The 16,904-nt window shown below is 36.3% G+C and overlaps 1 protein-coding gene across 2 annotated transcripts in view; it reads right to left on the bottom strand.

Annotated features, from left to right (window-relative positions):
* The window catches only part of CABCOCO1 (ciliary associated calcium binding coiled-coil 1), a 114,372-nt gene that overhangs the window by 15,547 nt on the left and 81,921 nt on the right, over window positions 1-16,904 (bottom strand). The gene's annotated exons all lie outside the window — the stretch shown is intronic.

Raw genomic sequence — 16,904 nt, 5'->3', positions numbered from 1 at the left:
ATTTTAAACAAGGCTCAAAGTCGCCAGCCTGTGCAGATCCTCAAATTCAGTATTTTCTGTCATGATGTAGAAGAATATTTGGATGACACTCTCAGTACTTAATGGAGTCTTAGACAGGCTGCAGCTTGTCCATTTATTTCTACTTAATTATCTTCTGCAAACCAGTTCTTCTTTCATTTTCTTTCTCTCCCAAGGACATCACCAACTTCTTGGTTTCTGGACTCAAAACATTGAGGTTGTCTTCAGTTGTTCCCTCTCCTTTGGCTTTAACATTAAATCAGTGTTGGGGGGCACCTCTGTGATGCGTGTCATACCAGCCCCCTTATTTTTCTTAACTGTGCCCACCGGTAGCCTCCAGAGCCAAGATCTTGCCTTCAGAGATCTTAACTCCAGCCATACCGCATTACTACTTTCCCACTACGCACAGTGCCTACAACACAGTGGGTGCTCTATAAACATTTGCTATGGAAAAAGAGAAAGTCAGTCAGTCAGCCAGCAAGGGTGGATGGAGGTGATTTCCCAGCTGTGAGTCTTGCCTATGCTGCCCTCTTTGCTGGGAGGGCACTTTTTCCTCATCCTGGCTGATCAATATTACATCTGCCCTTCCAGGCTAGCTCATTCACCTCAGTGAAGTTTTCCTTGACCTCCCTTGTGCTAGAGCATTTTGCTTGTTCCCCTTGAAGACTATTTGTTCTATGTACTTTGAGTCACAGCTATGCAGGCCTGATCTCCCACCACTTTGTGGAAATGACTTGAGGGCAAAGACCGTGTTATTTGTCTTGGGACCCTAGCTCAGGTCTTTGTACAAAGGCAGCATTCATTAGGTATTAAATACTCCATTAGGGTAACGATTCATTTAAGAATTTTCAGGGCTGACAACTTGTTTGATCTGCTGTGATTCAATTTTAAAAGGTTAACATGAAAAATCGTACCACTTGAGAAGCAAATCTAATGGTTTATTGTTGCATCAGGGCAATACCTGTATTTCTCAGTTATGAATGAATCCTAGAGTATTCGCTTGATTACCATAATGCCAAACAACAAAACCACCTCTCACTGACTTGACTGCATTGCTTAAATTGACTAAGAATTGTTTTACACAGTATAGTTTAAAATTCTAGAGAATTCCTTAGAGACACCACTTTCTCCCTACACAGCTTCTAATGGAAGTAATATTAACATCAGAAAATGCCTAGATTTTCTGAGTTGCCCACCTCCGGGGTCCATGATTCACATTGCTCTCCATTGACCATCCACCGTCATCCCCAGCCCCCAAAACAAATATGAATGGTACCCATTGGAGTTGTGGCAGTACTCCTCACCATCCAGGAAAATGAACATTGCTGATGAAGAAAAGAAACTCTCATTTATTGAGAATCTACTCTGAGCTTGGCATTGAGCTAGTTAGAAAGCACATTATAAATATTAGGTCCTTCGATTCATACTGCCTTGTGAAGAGAGGTTTTATAGACCTCATTTGGATGAAGAACCTAAAGCTCAAGAGTTTGGGCTCAGCCAAGATCACGCAACTTAACTAGAGAATGGCAAATTCCGGCAGAACTTGAACTCAGATCTATTTAACGTCAAAATCCATGCACCTAATCCTTGGCAGCAAGTGAACCCCACTGTTTGTTTGTTTGCTTGTTTTTTTATGGAGTCCCAATAATGTTTCTCTCTGGTTTACAAGTGAAAAAATATAGGATCAGGAAAGCGAAATGATATATGCACACTAGGGATCTGACCATAAATGGTCAGGGAATTTCAGGAAGAATTTATTTACCAGTTCCCCACAGCCCTACTGTGCATAATTCAAAATTAACTCAACAAAAATAAGACATGGAGGTTGTAATTTTTTTTTGAGATGGCAAGATGTAAAAGGCATTCGGTTTAAAAACAAATTTGAGAACATGCTTAATTCATTTGTGTAAGCAGGAATGCACAGGAGCACCAGTTTGCTGTTGGTGACTAAAACTGCATGTTCCCACTCAAACAGCATTTTGTCTCATTTGTTGTAATTGTAATTACTGTTTTCTTTGGAATCACAGTTTTTTTTTTCTAGGAACAGGCACATGCAGAAAAGCAACCAATAACCTAGACAGTTAAAAAACACATTGAGAAATGAGTATGGTTGTGTGAACAAATCTCTTGTGATTATTCTTCCACTGTGTGCTGTAATGTGCTTTAAATCCATTTCCATATTTTTAATTAACACTTAGTCCCAAAAAACTTTCTGGAGCCCATTTAAATCACAAATGGAGAAAAAAACAAATTTGCTTTATCAGAAAATTGACTATAGACTATTTTGGTGGCTTTTATTATTTTTACATTTTAATGATTAAAATTAAATATAGCCTGATTACTCACGACAGAAGACAGTGAAATAATTTTCATGGCTGATATAATTTTAAAGTCAAACCTGGGTGAATGAGATATTCATTCCGTTGTGGACGAGTTTCATTGTCCACCCTGTGGCTCTAATTTCTGATCAGCCCCATCCATTTCATGAAAAGAATTAGACAGCTGTACCAACTTACTCTTTTAGCAGAGACCCAGTGGTGCTTTGGCTTGATCTCAACAGCTGTCCTATAGGGACTATAGTGTTCTGTTTTACAGATTGTAGACACCTGTTTTCATAGTTTGCATCATTCATTTATTTTGAGTGAAAAACAGAATGCACAAATTTTATTTTAAAATTCGTTGCACCAAAATATCACCAGCTATATTGAAACACAGTGAAAGGCATAACTGCAGCTCTCTGAGGAGGCTTATTCATACGTGGTCCTACAACAAAGGTCACTGTCCTCATCTAGAAAATGGGGATAATAGTAGTCATCCACCACTTGGGTTTTGTAAAGATTAAATCAGTATGTGTAAAGCACTTATACAGTGTCAGGCATGTAGAGACAGCTTAAAAGTGTGCAGGTTTTTTTTTAAAAATATGCATTTTCATGTCACTTATTTATGTCTACAATAATGATAAGCAAAGATCTCCTGAGGGTAGGGACTTGGTCTGTTTTGTTCCCCACTTCATTTCCTGGCAGGCAGCAGATAAATAATGGGAAAGTAATAAATATTTATTGAATAGTTAAATGTAAGAAATCACTGTGGTCCATAGATCACTCTATCACCATGTCCCCCTGCTATAGAACTCTACTGACATACAAGGTGTCAAATTTTATGATTTTTTTCTGTATCTCCTTCCTGCCACCAGCCTGTGCCCCCAACTTCAGCCATCTACTATGACCTATAACTCAGACCGCTCCTGATCTGGGTGTCTAGCCTGGCTCCTTGATGTATTCTTCCCTCTATTAATGGTTCGTTTCTTCCAAAAGGTGGAAGTAAGATGGAGTTATACCAAATGTATAGATCGTGGTGGTAAGACTGGAATATTAGAGTGAGTATAGCCTTTTCCCTGATGAAGAAATTATTCAGGCCAGGAGAAAAGCCTTGAAGGATCGTTCTGGTTTTCACACTTGTATGAACACAGCCCTGGCATGAAGAGTTGCTAATGAAGCCAGAGAATGTGGCCCGGCATGTTAATTTACTTGATGTAGGGAACTTCCTGGTATTTATAAATGAACTCCATACATTAGGCAACTGATATTTAGATAAGAAAATCAGAAAACAGCACATGCTGTAATATAGTGCTTCAACAGATTGTAGTATCAATCGATTCCAGCAAAGCTAACATCATTTAAGTGTTCTAAAACAAGCAAGGACAATGAGCTACTGTTTCGAAATCTGGCTAGAAGTAAGAAACTAGGACTAAAACCATTCAGATAATAAAGGTAAATTGCAAAACTAAGCCATAGTATTAGCTGGGTTAATCTAATTATACAATCTACAACTGAGCCTTCACTGATTTTGGACTGGAGTATCACTGTGAACATCAGCCACCTGATTACTTCATAGCCCAGAGAAGATGAAGATTTACTTTGAGGGATCTGGTGTTCAAGGCATGTTTTGAAGAACAGATAGAAGATCAAAATGTTATGAAAAGGCAAATTCTATTTCTTTAGCGTCTAGTTGTTTTTGAAACATTTTGTTCTGTTCATCTCAGCAATGATGGTAAATACTAAGAAATACCTGGGAAGATAATATTTTACGGCCATTCTTTCTTCTAAAAAAAAAAAAATAGCGTTTTCCCTACAGTTTATTTTGCTATAATTGGTTTGCTTACTTGGTTATTGGCAAATAATTTTATTTTTGGTTGTAGACACAGAAGTATAGCCTTATAACTGATTTATTCTTTTATTAGATCGATTTTCCTGCTGGTAGATCATAGGCATTTTATTATTTTAGCAAGAATTTTTTAAAGCGTTTGCTGCTACATCTCTGAACTTCACCATCTCCCTAGCATCTGTCAGATTTAATCACCTACAGAACTACCTTATAAAGATTACCTTATCAGAAAAAGTGTCAACTTGTGAGCCTCGGTGTGAGAATTGCAAAATAGAGCCGAGCTACACTAACAACTGCGGTGCTAATTTATTGTAAATTATGTTTTTTTGTTTGCAGAGATAAGACATGAGAAGTGTTTCTATTTAAATTCATTTCCTATTATTTCAACATAAATACCAAACAGCTCGACAAAAATGTGAGAAGGTAGAATATTCCTTAAATAGGTTCTAGTGATAGTGACATTTATTTTCTAAGCTATTGGTACCAGTCGTGTCACATTGTTCTAGGTGCAGAATCAGATAGCACAATTAACATAAAACATGGATGTTTAGAATATTAGATGGAAATTGCTGATTGTCATGTGAAGAGTGATGATTTATAGGATATGAACTGGAAATAATTGCAGAGCAAGCTGGTCTACAACAAAGCTTTAATTCACTGGGCTGACACTGTAAACTCATAATGTGTCGACCTGGCACCAGCCATGATGGATTATGGCTGTTGGAAACACATAAGCATATCCCTTTCATGAGCATTCTGGGAACCGTAGTTCAGATGACCCCACTAAAAACAATTGCAATAGTTTGGCCAAGCTGGTTCTCTAAGAAATGTAAAAATCGTGATGAGTCATTATGTTATTAAAATTCAGAACTAGGTGGCAATGAATCACACGAAGTTATCACTTTCAAATCATCAAAGGGAATATAAATTGGGTCGTATAAAGTACCATGAGTCTCACTGCATTTTTAACTAGAAGAACCTCTTGTATAAACAAGGTTTTATTATTATATTTATTGATGTTATTATTAAAACTAGAGTGAAATTTAGTGCACATAAAAGTGAAGGGCTAATGTTGCTGGTTTAAGCCAGAAAGAGGATACGTCCGTATTTGTAGATTGCTTTATGTAGCACTGTCTTTACATTTTGGCCTATTCTTCTCTTTATGAGTCAATGCCAAACGTGGGAATTTGTATACTTCTTAAAAATGCATGAGTGGATGGGGCACATGGTGAGAGGTCCTCAAATCAATTTGTTTTTTTAAGCTAAACTAGATTTTGAGCTAGAGAACTTGAGAACCAGCTGTAGGTCACCCCACCTGTTCCATTATCCTCTGTCCCCCCTTTTTAATACTTTGGATCTTTCAAAGAAAACAAAGTAGAAATACCACTTAACAGAAAAGTAAAAAGCCATTTTGCTGGCTTTGCTGTGACTTTGCTAGTAAGCTATGTGCTGTACCAGATCCCATATTTAAAAGAAGAGTTTTGTCTCTTGAGCAAGATTTAGATTTCAGTTCCTTTCAATTGAGATGGGTGCATTCCATCTGGGTAGGATTTCTGAGCTCAAAGGGGTTACAATCTGGAGGTGAAGTTAGAAGGAAGGGATACGAAATCAATTATAACGATGTGTGGAAATGGCTACAACTGGGCTAGAATAGGGGACTGTTGGTCAGTCATCCTTTACTTAGCTGATGACTGAATGATGTACCAGTTAGGGAATCAGCCAAATGAAGACACTAGCAAGAAAGGGAAGGGCATGGAGGAGTATGTGGGTGTTTCCACTGTCAGCTAGCTCCTCTTCATAATAATTATCCAAAGCCAGAGGAATAAGTGGCATTAAACCACTTGACTATAAAAACATTTTAAAATAAACTTGGCTCATGAAGAATTTGAGCATAATTGTTAATTGCTGATAAATATTACTTTGCTTATAAGGAAGAACAGAAGAAATACTATTGTTGGCTAATGGTTATTTTTACTTAAAATGTTTATAGTGGGAGGGATACAAATGGGCCTCTGGTCATAGATTATGGAAAATGTATTGATAGTTAAATATATTTTTAAAAACCCAAATATTAATAACTACTGACATTTGTGTAGTCCTTTTCTCCCAAAGTTCTTGACAAACATTACTGACTATACACACACAGGAATAGCACTGAAATGCTGCTACTCTTTCAAAGGACAAGATGTTGATTCAAGAGAAAAGTAACAAATGGATGATCTACTTAAATACAGGTCTGCAGAATATAGGTATTCATTTGGAAATGAAAACTCATTCCACAGTACCTCCCTCCTGAAGCATTTGTCATTTTATTTCAACCTTATTGAATTAGTGGTTTTATTTAACTCCATTTTTGACTAAGACACAGATGGTGTTTGTATTTTTTTTTTTTTTTCTTAAATGGAGATTGAGCTGGTTTACGATTGCTGCATGGCAGTGAGTAAGGACCAGGGCCGAATGCATCTCCTTTCTGAGGGTGTCAGCTCTGGCTCTGTAGTGCCTCCTAGGGCTGATACACCAGTGCAACACGAGAGTGCCACTGGAGGTCTAGTTTTGTTTGATTACAAACCAAGATTATCCTCACTTATCTGAAAGAAACCACCTGGCTCAAACAAGTTTCATTTATGAAATATTAGATCAAATGAATTGTTGCTGGGCTGCTTGGTGACACCGATGAAAAATATGCCACGTTTGTCATACTTACTTGAGCAAAGTGTAAATTACATGGCAATAATCACTTTAAAAAATGAGACAACATAGAATATTTAATGTATACTTTTAGGGCCCTTACTGTAAAATATTAATTATTTTATTGCGTTCTCAAAGTATGACTGGCAGTGACAGAAATATAGTTTCTTTACATTTCCTGTAAAGATATTAATATAAATCCTGTATGTCTTCAAAAGTTCAGCTAAACTCCCAGCTCCTCCTTAAAGCTTTCATAATTTTTTTCTCCCAGAAAACAAGTCAATCTACGTTTCCAAAACTCTCACATATACAACAACCATTTTTATCATACCTTTACTGAGGGTGTACTAATAAGCCAACTGCTGTCTAGGCCCTGAGAATTCAGACATGACCAACATACATTCCCTAACTTTCAAGGAGGTCACAAGCCAGTGTGTGGGTGGGGGGCTTGGTAGAAATAGCACAGTAATTGGCAGTGTGCAGTAATTATTATAAGTATATGTAGGGCGTCCTAGAAACTTAGAGGAAAGAGCCACTTCATTGCGGTGGAAGGGAAGAGGGGATCTCCCAGGGAGATGTAAAAGGGACATGGTACCTGAATTAAATCTTAAAGAAGAAATAGGGCTAGCAAGTAGACAGAGTCAGACAGAGAGGGCAAATCCCAGCCAGAAAGATAGACAGGGAAAGTGGCATTTACATAAACACAGAGAGTAAGAAGAGCACTTTGACAAGAGATGCACTCAGTGATGGTGAAGAGCGAGGGTCATAAGGGGCAGGTGTTGGTTAACTACGTAACTTTTGGGCAAGTCATTTAATTTCCAGTATGCCTTAGATTTGCCACCTATCACATGGGGCAAGTAACTTGCTGACTGACGTTTAATCGATAGAACCATTTTCTTGGGGATTTTGTGGGAACATATATCAAAAAGTCAAAGCACAGAACAGTGGGAATAAAAATTATGATGTAAAATTCCAACAACAAAATGAAATTTTATTTGAGGAGTGCTAATGTTTTAAATATTTAAATGTTTTAAATTGAAAATGTGATTTATAGCCTTTTAGAGTAAGTTATGTCTAAGAAGTAAGTGTGTGTCTTTTGCTAGAGCTACATTGAAACATCGGGAAAAAAATTAAAAAGAAATCAAAGGATTTTATTTTCCATATGTCTAAATAACATCCAGCAATTTTTAAAACAAATTCAGCAAAAGTTAGAACAATGCAGTTCCCCCATCCTTGGCTGAGAGGAAGCCTGCTTGATTAATGTAATTAAAGGGTTGCTTGTAACTCAAGACTCAATTAAAAAAATAAATTTGGCCTTATTACTTTACTTCCAACTGGTGGTTTTCCTAGTGTGATTTTTGAGCTAAAATCTGTGACTGCTTTGTTCATGACACATGAATTGTTTTAGCACATCCTTTCCCCTGCTGTGCATATGATTAAGAAAGCAGAGGTTAAATAGTGCAGTAAAGAATTGGGTAAAGTCATTCTATTTTTGCTCACAGCGCCTTTAATTCCCCTCCCCCTTTTCAGGACTGAAAGAATACAGAAGCCTATTATCTTTTCCTGAAATAATTTATGTTCTTATGCTGAAAGTGTAACTTTTCTCTCTCAACATTTTCTAGTACACTGATTTTGTGATGCTGGTGGTATAGACATTATCTGTATTAGCAAGAAAACCAAATGCGAGTGCATCCTACCATTTATTCAGTGCTCAGGGATGCTGGGCACTGTGATGAGCATTTTGCATAGATTGTTTTACTCTTACTTGTGATAATCCTACCAGGTAAGGATAATTGTTCTCATTTCTAGACGAGAAACAAGAGGCTCTGAAAGGTTATGGTATTTTTCCCAGATGCCACAATTGGCAGGAGACTGAAGTAGAGTGCTAAATCTGGTCTACTTCATTCTAAACCTGGGTTCTCGTCCATTTGCATTTTTTTGTAGGACAAGTTTGATTCAAAGACTTTAAAGCTAGTTCTGGTAGAGCATCTTGTATATGTTCGCTGTGATACATGTTAAATTCAACTGAATGGAAATTTTAAGCTCATGAGGGCAAAGAGCAGTGAGTTCTCTACTCTACTTAGAGTTTACAGTCTGGTGTGGGTGTGACTATAGTATGAAGTACAGTATGATAGGCAGCATGAAAGGCAGTGTGGTGTGATGGGGAAAATCATGACAAACTTCTCTTGTCCAGAGGAACTCTTTGTTTTATCCCTTAACCTGTTCCTTTCCCAGTTTTCCAGGTAATGGCGCAGATACGCATCCGGATATTCAAATCAGAACCCTGGGGCCATTCCTGATTCCTCTCTCTCCCTCAGCCTTTGTATCGAGTTCTTCAGCGAGTCCTGTCAGATTTGCTCTGAAATCTGACATCTACTTCGATCTGCCTTCCCTGCCACCACCAACTTCTCCAAGCTCCCAGGACCACAGCCATCATCTTCTAGCTATGGAAAATAAGTGTCTCCTCTCCTCTACCAATAGGAACCATGTACAAGGGGCAGCCAAATATAGGTTTGAGGGAACGTGAAGCTGTTAATGATACAAAATTACATACAAAAGTGAATATATAGAATGGTAATAGTAGTAACGAGAAACTACATATATTAAAGAGCTGACAGCGGCACCTGGGTAGCTCAGTAGGTGAAGCGTCTGCCTTCCTCTCAGGTCATGATCCAGCAGTCCCGGAACAGAGCCGGGAAGTGGGCTCTCTGCTCAGCAGGGAGTCTGCTTCTCCCTCTCCCCTTCCCCCGGTTCACATTCCTTCTCTTTCTGGCTCACTCTCTCTCTCCCTCAAATAAATAAAATGTAACAAACAAACAAACAAACAAAAATGGACAAATTCTACAAATAGAATAGAAAAATAAAGAATATTAACTGGTTGACCTCACAACTGTAATATATTTAACTTTTTGGATTTTATACTCTCATCTGCTATTCACATGATGACGATTTTGTAATATTATCTTCCATAGAAATAATGTAAAGCTTAGTGGGTCTTTTAGCCTGTAAATGGAATTTCAGCCTTGCAACTCATTATTGGCAGTATCATGTAGTATTACGTACATTTGAGGGTTGATGTCAGATTTCAGGAAACCTGTACCCAAGTTTCCTTTCGTATATGACTTGCAGAATTTAAGATGCTTTTCAGGTTCTCTTCTGTAGTGAACAATGTAAAATAATCTTTACTTGTTGAACGGACGGCACTCATTAATCAATTTGTGTCGATGTCTTCGTTGTAGAGGAATATTATATGTTTGAGGTTATCTTCACTGATATTAGTATTTTTTGTAAAAATGAAAGAAATTAAAATCTTTTTACAATGTGTTCCTATGATTCACTCTTCTTCACTAATTGGACTATCAAGTAATCTAGAAGACTATTCATTGCTTTGATTTAAAATGTATTCCTTCTTTTTATTGGATTACTACTTTTGTTCTGATCTGAATTTTGAAGGATTACAATTACTCATTGATGTCAGAATAATTTCTACTGATTTAATTGCTCATCTGTATTACCCTTGTTTCATATTCTACCATACTTTAAATTTTTCTCAGTTCTTTAATAAATCAATTTAAAGATGACAAAAGAAGGTACTCTGAATATAAGTCCAAATCACAAGCTGTAATTTCTCACTTGTTGAACTAAAACATTCCAAAAGTCTGCCCAAATTGCAGTTAAAATGGTATATTCAAAATTTATTGAATAAAATGTTTGCATTTCATTTGCACTTAGGTTTTTCTTCCAAGTCTTCAAAAATATATTTTAGAGTTCTTAAAATGTCATTTAACTCTTATTGCAAGACCTGAATAACTTTTACACTGCTGATAATTATTAGAATTTTTCATAGACTAACGTCTATCTCAATACATTTCAAACCTGGTTTCTCTTCCACTGCTTACACATGTCTGGGGCCTGGTCCTAAAGGACACACTCACATGGCAATATGACCTTGGACCCTGTACCTTTGTGTCAAGATGTCATAGTGGGTGGTAAAAGCACAAAGCTTGTTAGATATAGATTATTATACAAGAAAGAGTTCCCTCTTCTGATTCAAACAATTGACCTTTCTAATATATCTAGCTGTCTATCTCCAGCTGTCTATAGGAAGTTTATATTTTCTCATTCCATTATCACATCAAATTTAATGCATTTAACATCACAACCCTTACTATCATTATGAAAATATCTTCTCTAATTATGTCAATGGCACAATTACTTTCAGGTCTTCTTGCTCAAATCTGTACAAGATTTGGTTCACTTTCTTAGTCTTTCCATATCTAAATGGGCATCAACTTCTGTGTTAACTTTTGCATATGCTCATTCCTTTCCATTTCCATTGCTATATCCCAGGCCTATTTTTTATTATTTCTCAATTTCCTAATTTCTTCATCTATCTTTTTGTCTCTAATATGTTTTTATTTCAAATGTTGTGTGTAGAATATTACCAAGTTACTTTGATCAAAATACTACTTCTATCATATCAGTCTCATGCTTAAAAACTGTAATCTAGAATTGTTTTTTTTTTTTAACATTTCATCTTACCAAAGATGGAATAAAAAAATGAGCTCAAATTTCTGAAGAATTCAAGTTAATATTATTAATTTGGATGACTTGAGTGAAAAGTCAGCCTCAATTTGACAGCTTTATACAATATCTTCTAAATAGAGCTTTACTTTTAAGTGGTAGCATTCTAAGCTTCTCAACAAGGATTCCCAGAGATGTCAGCCTTTGTGCTAAGGCATTCATTGTTTATAATAAATTAACTTCTTTCCTATGCATATAGAATCTTACTATGTATCATTCTTGAGAAAATCAAGAAAATAGTCACCTAAACAGCTTTCTGTAAGACTTAGTCTCTTGAAGAACAACTATTAAAAAGATTAGCATAACAAATAAATTGTTAATAAAATATTACAAGTAGAGATTCTCTATCTACCTTAATGACTTTTAAAAAACCTCACTTCAGGGGGCACTTGGGTGGGTCAGTCGTTAAGTCTCTGACTTTGGCTCAGGGTCCTGGTATAGAGCCCTGCATAGAGCCCGCAAGGAGGCCTGCATTACATCAAGCCCTGCGAGCTCTACGTTAGGCTCCGTGCTCAGTGGGAAGTCTGCCCCTCCTTCTCCCTCTGCCTCCACCCCCCAAGCTACGCATGCTCTCTCTCTCTCAAATAAATGAACAAAATCTTAAAAAATAAAAAGCAAAAACCAAAACTACTTCATTTATAATAACAATGCCCATTTACATACAAACAGTGAATACTGCCAAATTAGAAACCTCTTCCACTTAAGAAAGCAAGAGGCTGTTTATAAAGAGACTCCATGTAATATTGTCTACATTCTATGTCTCTGTTTATTTTATTAATTTTATATTTTATTAACAAAATATTAATATTTTATATTATATTTTATTAATATTTTATTAATATTACTGTAGACCAGGTTGACATTCTGAAATTTTAAGTTATTTAAGTTTGAATTTATGAAGTATTTACTGTTTATTATTTTCAAAAAGACTTTAAGTGTTACAATGTGTATCATTCAATATAATTATTAGCATATAATACAATGTATACTACAATGTTTATGTTAGAAGTATATGAAAAATACAAATATTTTGAGAGGATAAAATATAACATTTTGATTCTGGGGTTATCATTAAAGACATTTTTAATTTTTAAAATTAAAAGTGGGTAACTTTTTTTGTTAATAATATAAAGTAGTGATATTGGTGTATTTGGATAGCATTTAGCTATTAAAGTGACAGAAAATCCAAAATTCAATAGCTTTAACAAGATTCTATTTTATCTTGCCTTCACATAAAAATCAAGAGTTTAGCAATAGAAGGCTATTATTTTAGGGTCTAGGTTCCTTCTGTCTTGCTTCTCCTTCATGTTGGCCTGGCCTCTATTTGCAAGATTACTCCATGGTCCAAAATAATTGCTCCACCTGAAACCATACCGCTCTCTTTTTAAAGATTCCTTTATTGGGGTACCTAGTGGCTCAGTCAGTTAAGTGCCTATCTCTGGCTCAGGTCATGAACCTGGAGTCCCTGGACTGATCCCTGCATCAGGTTCCCTGCTCAGCAGGGATTCTATTTCTCCCTCTCCTTCTGCTCCTCTCCCTGCTCATGCTCTCTCTCTTGATCTCTCATTTTCACAAATAAATAAATAAATACATCTTTTATTTATAAGTAAATTTTTTTTTAATTTTTTATTTTTTATAAACATGTATTTTTATCCCCAGGGGTACAGGTCTGTGAATCAGCACTCACCAAAGCACATACCCTCCCCAATGTCCATAACCCCACCTCCCCTTCTCCCAACCCCCCTCCCCCCAGCAACCCTCAGTTTGTTTTGCAAGATTAAGAGTCACTTATGGTTTGTCTCCCTCCCAATCCCATTCTTGTTTCATTGATTCTTCTCCTACCCACTTAAGCCCCCATGTTGCATTTATAAGTAAATTTTTAATTTTTAAGTAAATTTTATTTATAAGCAAATAAAAGATGTATTTATTTATTTGAGAGTGAGAAAGACAGAGACTTTGGGGGTGGGGGTTAGAGAGAGAGATTTATAAGCAGACTCCATGCCCATTCCAGAGCCTGATGTGAGGCTTGATCTCACATCATGACTTGAGCTGAAATCAAGAGTCTGATACATAACTGACCAAGCCACCCAGATGCTTCCCTTTCGTATTCTAGCCAGAAAAATAGCGCAAAGGGAAAAAGAAAGATATGTTTCTTCCCTTTAAGGACACTTCCATTAAATTCCACACTTTACTTATGCTTACATCCCATAAACCAGAATTGTTTTGGCTAAGTTTACTTATTTACTTATTGAAAAAGAGGCTGGAAAATGAAGTCTATTCCAGTCAATGATTTGCACAATTGAAAATTTTCTGTTTTTTAAAGATTTTATTTATTTATTTGACACAGAGAGGGAGCATAGGCAAGAGGAGCAGCAGCAGAGGGAGAGGGAGAAACAGGCTCCCCACTGAGGCCCCGATGTGGGGCTCAATCCCGGGACACTGGTATCATGACCTGAGCCAAAGACAGATGCTTAACTGATTGAGCCATCCAGCTGTCCCCCCAAAATCTTCAATTAAGGGGAAAATGAGAGAATAGATTTTGGGAGACAAATCAGAGATTCTGTCACAGATCATATTGTCCACAGCTGTCAAATAATAAACCATACATACTTAGGAGATGGTAGGAACTATGCCAGAAAATTCAACTTAGTTGCAGCAGGCAAAGCTTTATCTGCCAGTTTTCAGCCATGCATGTACATTAAAATCACCATGCAGTGTTTAAGAAGTAGAGATGCCAAGCCCTAACCTAGACCTATTGAACTAGAATTATGGTGGGGGAGGTCAAGAATAAATTTTTGAAAATATTACAAATGATTCAGGTACATGGTCAGGCTTAGATAGTAGCACAGATCCCTTGGTGGGATATTATTTAAGAACTAATAAGGGAAGGGAATATAGGAAACATTGGATTAGAATTGTTAGCATCTCTTTATTTCATTTTATTTTATTTTTTTAGAGAGAGAGAGAGAGAGAACATGAGCATATTCAGAGGGACACAGAGAGAATCTTAAGTGGGTTCCATGCCCAGTGTGGAACCCCATGTGGGGCTCAATCTTACAACTCTAAGTTCACAACCTGAGCTGAAATCAAGTCAGTCGATCAACTGACTGAACCAACCAGGCACCCCTGTGCGCATCTCTTTAAATGTTTATTTCTTCCCTCATTTATCTGATCTGGTTATCCATTCTTCTTTCCCACCTGTCATCAAGCCCTCAGAGCAATTTTGCTACAGGAAGTAGGAAAAAAAAAAAAAAAAAAGGAATTTAGGCTTTAAAAAAAGTTTCCTTTCCAAGACGACCTCCAGGGCTTATGGGATGGTAGAAGTTCAAAAAATATTAGTGTGAGGGAATAATAAGCTGTATTGGTGTTGGACTGGTTTAGCATATGTAGCTGCCTCAGGGGCTTTTGGTGGGAAACTAAGACTCAGTATTGAAGGATTACCATCACCTAGTCTTAGATGTTTTAGCTGGCTGACTTTATCTGATTTTATTGTGACAGAAACCTGCCTGGAGTCTAGAAAGAGAGATGAAGTTCCTCCTGTGCTGAATTAGCTTTCTGAGGTTGTCTTTGGAGCCCCACATGTTCCTTTTTGACTGAGGACCACATGATGCTCTTGCTGTAAACAGTTTTGGGGCTTTGTCCTGGATCCCTGTGAGGGAAATTTTCTGCCTGGGCCCCAATTTTATTCCAGTGACTTTACTATTCTATAAGGATATTTCATATTACATCACTCCTTGTCAATGGAACTTCCTACATTCCTGGCCCTGGGAAATCCTATTTTTTTCCTAGATTTGTTTTAGAATGTAGAAGAACAAGGATATGCAGTACTAAGAATACTTCTAAAATTTTAAGATTACTTTTAAGTTAGGTTGAGTTTCTCAACTTTGGTTCTAATCTCATTTTATTAAAGAAAATGAATGCCATTCTCCACTCTCTTCCACATTATCTCATCTTATTTTTATTTTAAGATTTTATCCAACACTTCTAGTTTGGATGAGCTTACTTATAATCTCTTTGATCATGGCTATTGCTTCAGAAAGAGCTCCACTTACTTCTCTAGTCATGAATGTTGCCAGTTACCTAATAGTCTGTAATTACAGACGTTTAAACTTTGAAAAACCAGTGTTTTCCCCTTCCCATTTGCTGGAGACAGATTTAAAGAGATTTATGTGAAGAGACAAAAATCCATTGTATTTGTTGTTTACATAAAGTGCTGTAGATAGCTTTCTGGTTTTTGTCTCAACTCTTTTTAATGTTTTTCTCCTCTCCTACTTCTTCAAGAAAATCCTTATTAGGTTCTACTGATTCTTAACACCTGTCTAATTTCCCGTTTAAGAAGGAAGGTGGGCTTTAGGCTCTCAGAAGTTAGCAGGTATCTTAGCATTACCAAATAGAAAAGGTTGGGTAGCAAAGCAGTAGGCTACTGAAAAGACTAAATACAAGAGGAATCAGGAGACACCTAAATCCACTGATCTGAGGATTTTTTACACATTGAACTTGAATATTAATATGTGCCAAGAGTGAAAAGGGCTTCGGATATATATTGAGTATATGTGTGTCCGTGTGTCTGTGTGCCATATGTGGTAATTAATAGCAGTTCCAAACCCTGAAAACTAAGAGTAGGGGAAGGTTTAGGGCTGAGAGGAAAACCAAACAAACCAAATTATTTGAAATAAATACCCAATATGTAACATTAACTTATCCTCAGAAAAAGTTTAAATCTTGAATTGGTGGGGGGGGGGGGCTCAAGTTTGGAAAAAGTCACCTTTTGCATATTTTTGGGCAAATATAAATAAGTATATATTCTAAACTAAACCTTTATTATCATTTTTTTCTTTTGTAGTTTAAGAATATTACAGTCTTTATGTTTCTTACAATAAAACTGTTTCTATTACATAAATCTGAAAATGTCTTAGATGAAGAATTTATCTTTCTAATTATAGAATTGAGTCTATAATACTCTTTCTTCTTCATTATTTAATTATTTAAGGAAAAATCAAGGCAAGAAATCTATTTCCATAAAATAATTAAGAAATCTAGATAAAAAGCTGACATGTTTCAGTTTGTATTTTCAACTGCAAATATTCTGAACTGTGAATGTTCTTATATTTTAAAAGTAATTTAACATCTCGTCATAAGTGAAAAAAATGACCAAATTATATCAAACTTCAGTAATTTGAATGTAATGATTTTGTCACTTAGTGTGAAAGTCATTCTCATGGGCATAAAAGTGAAGATTTAACCAAACCTCCACAGGAGGGCACTATAGTGTGACTCTGGTATAAATTGCAACTATAGCAACCCATTCTGTCATTAGCTGATCCTTGATTAAACATCTAAAATAATGATTCCTTCTCCTTAATTAGAAAAGTCTAGTTTTCAAAACTCAAGATAGGTAGATTTCATATGTGGCAAATATTTTTTCTTAAAAAAGAATACAGGTAATTTAA

Source organism: Mustela nivalis, assembly GCF_964662115.1.
Source record: "Mustela nivalis genome assembly, chromosome: 2".
NCBI lineage: Eukaryota > Metazoa > Chordata > Mammalia > Carnivora > Mustelidae > Mustela > Mustela nivalis.
This window is presented reverse-complemented; position numbering and strand designations above follow the sequence as displayed.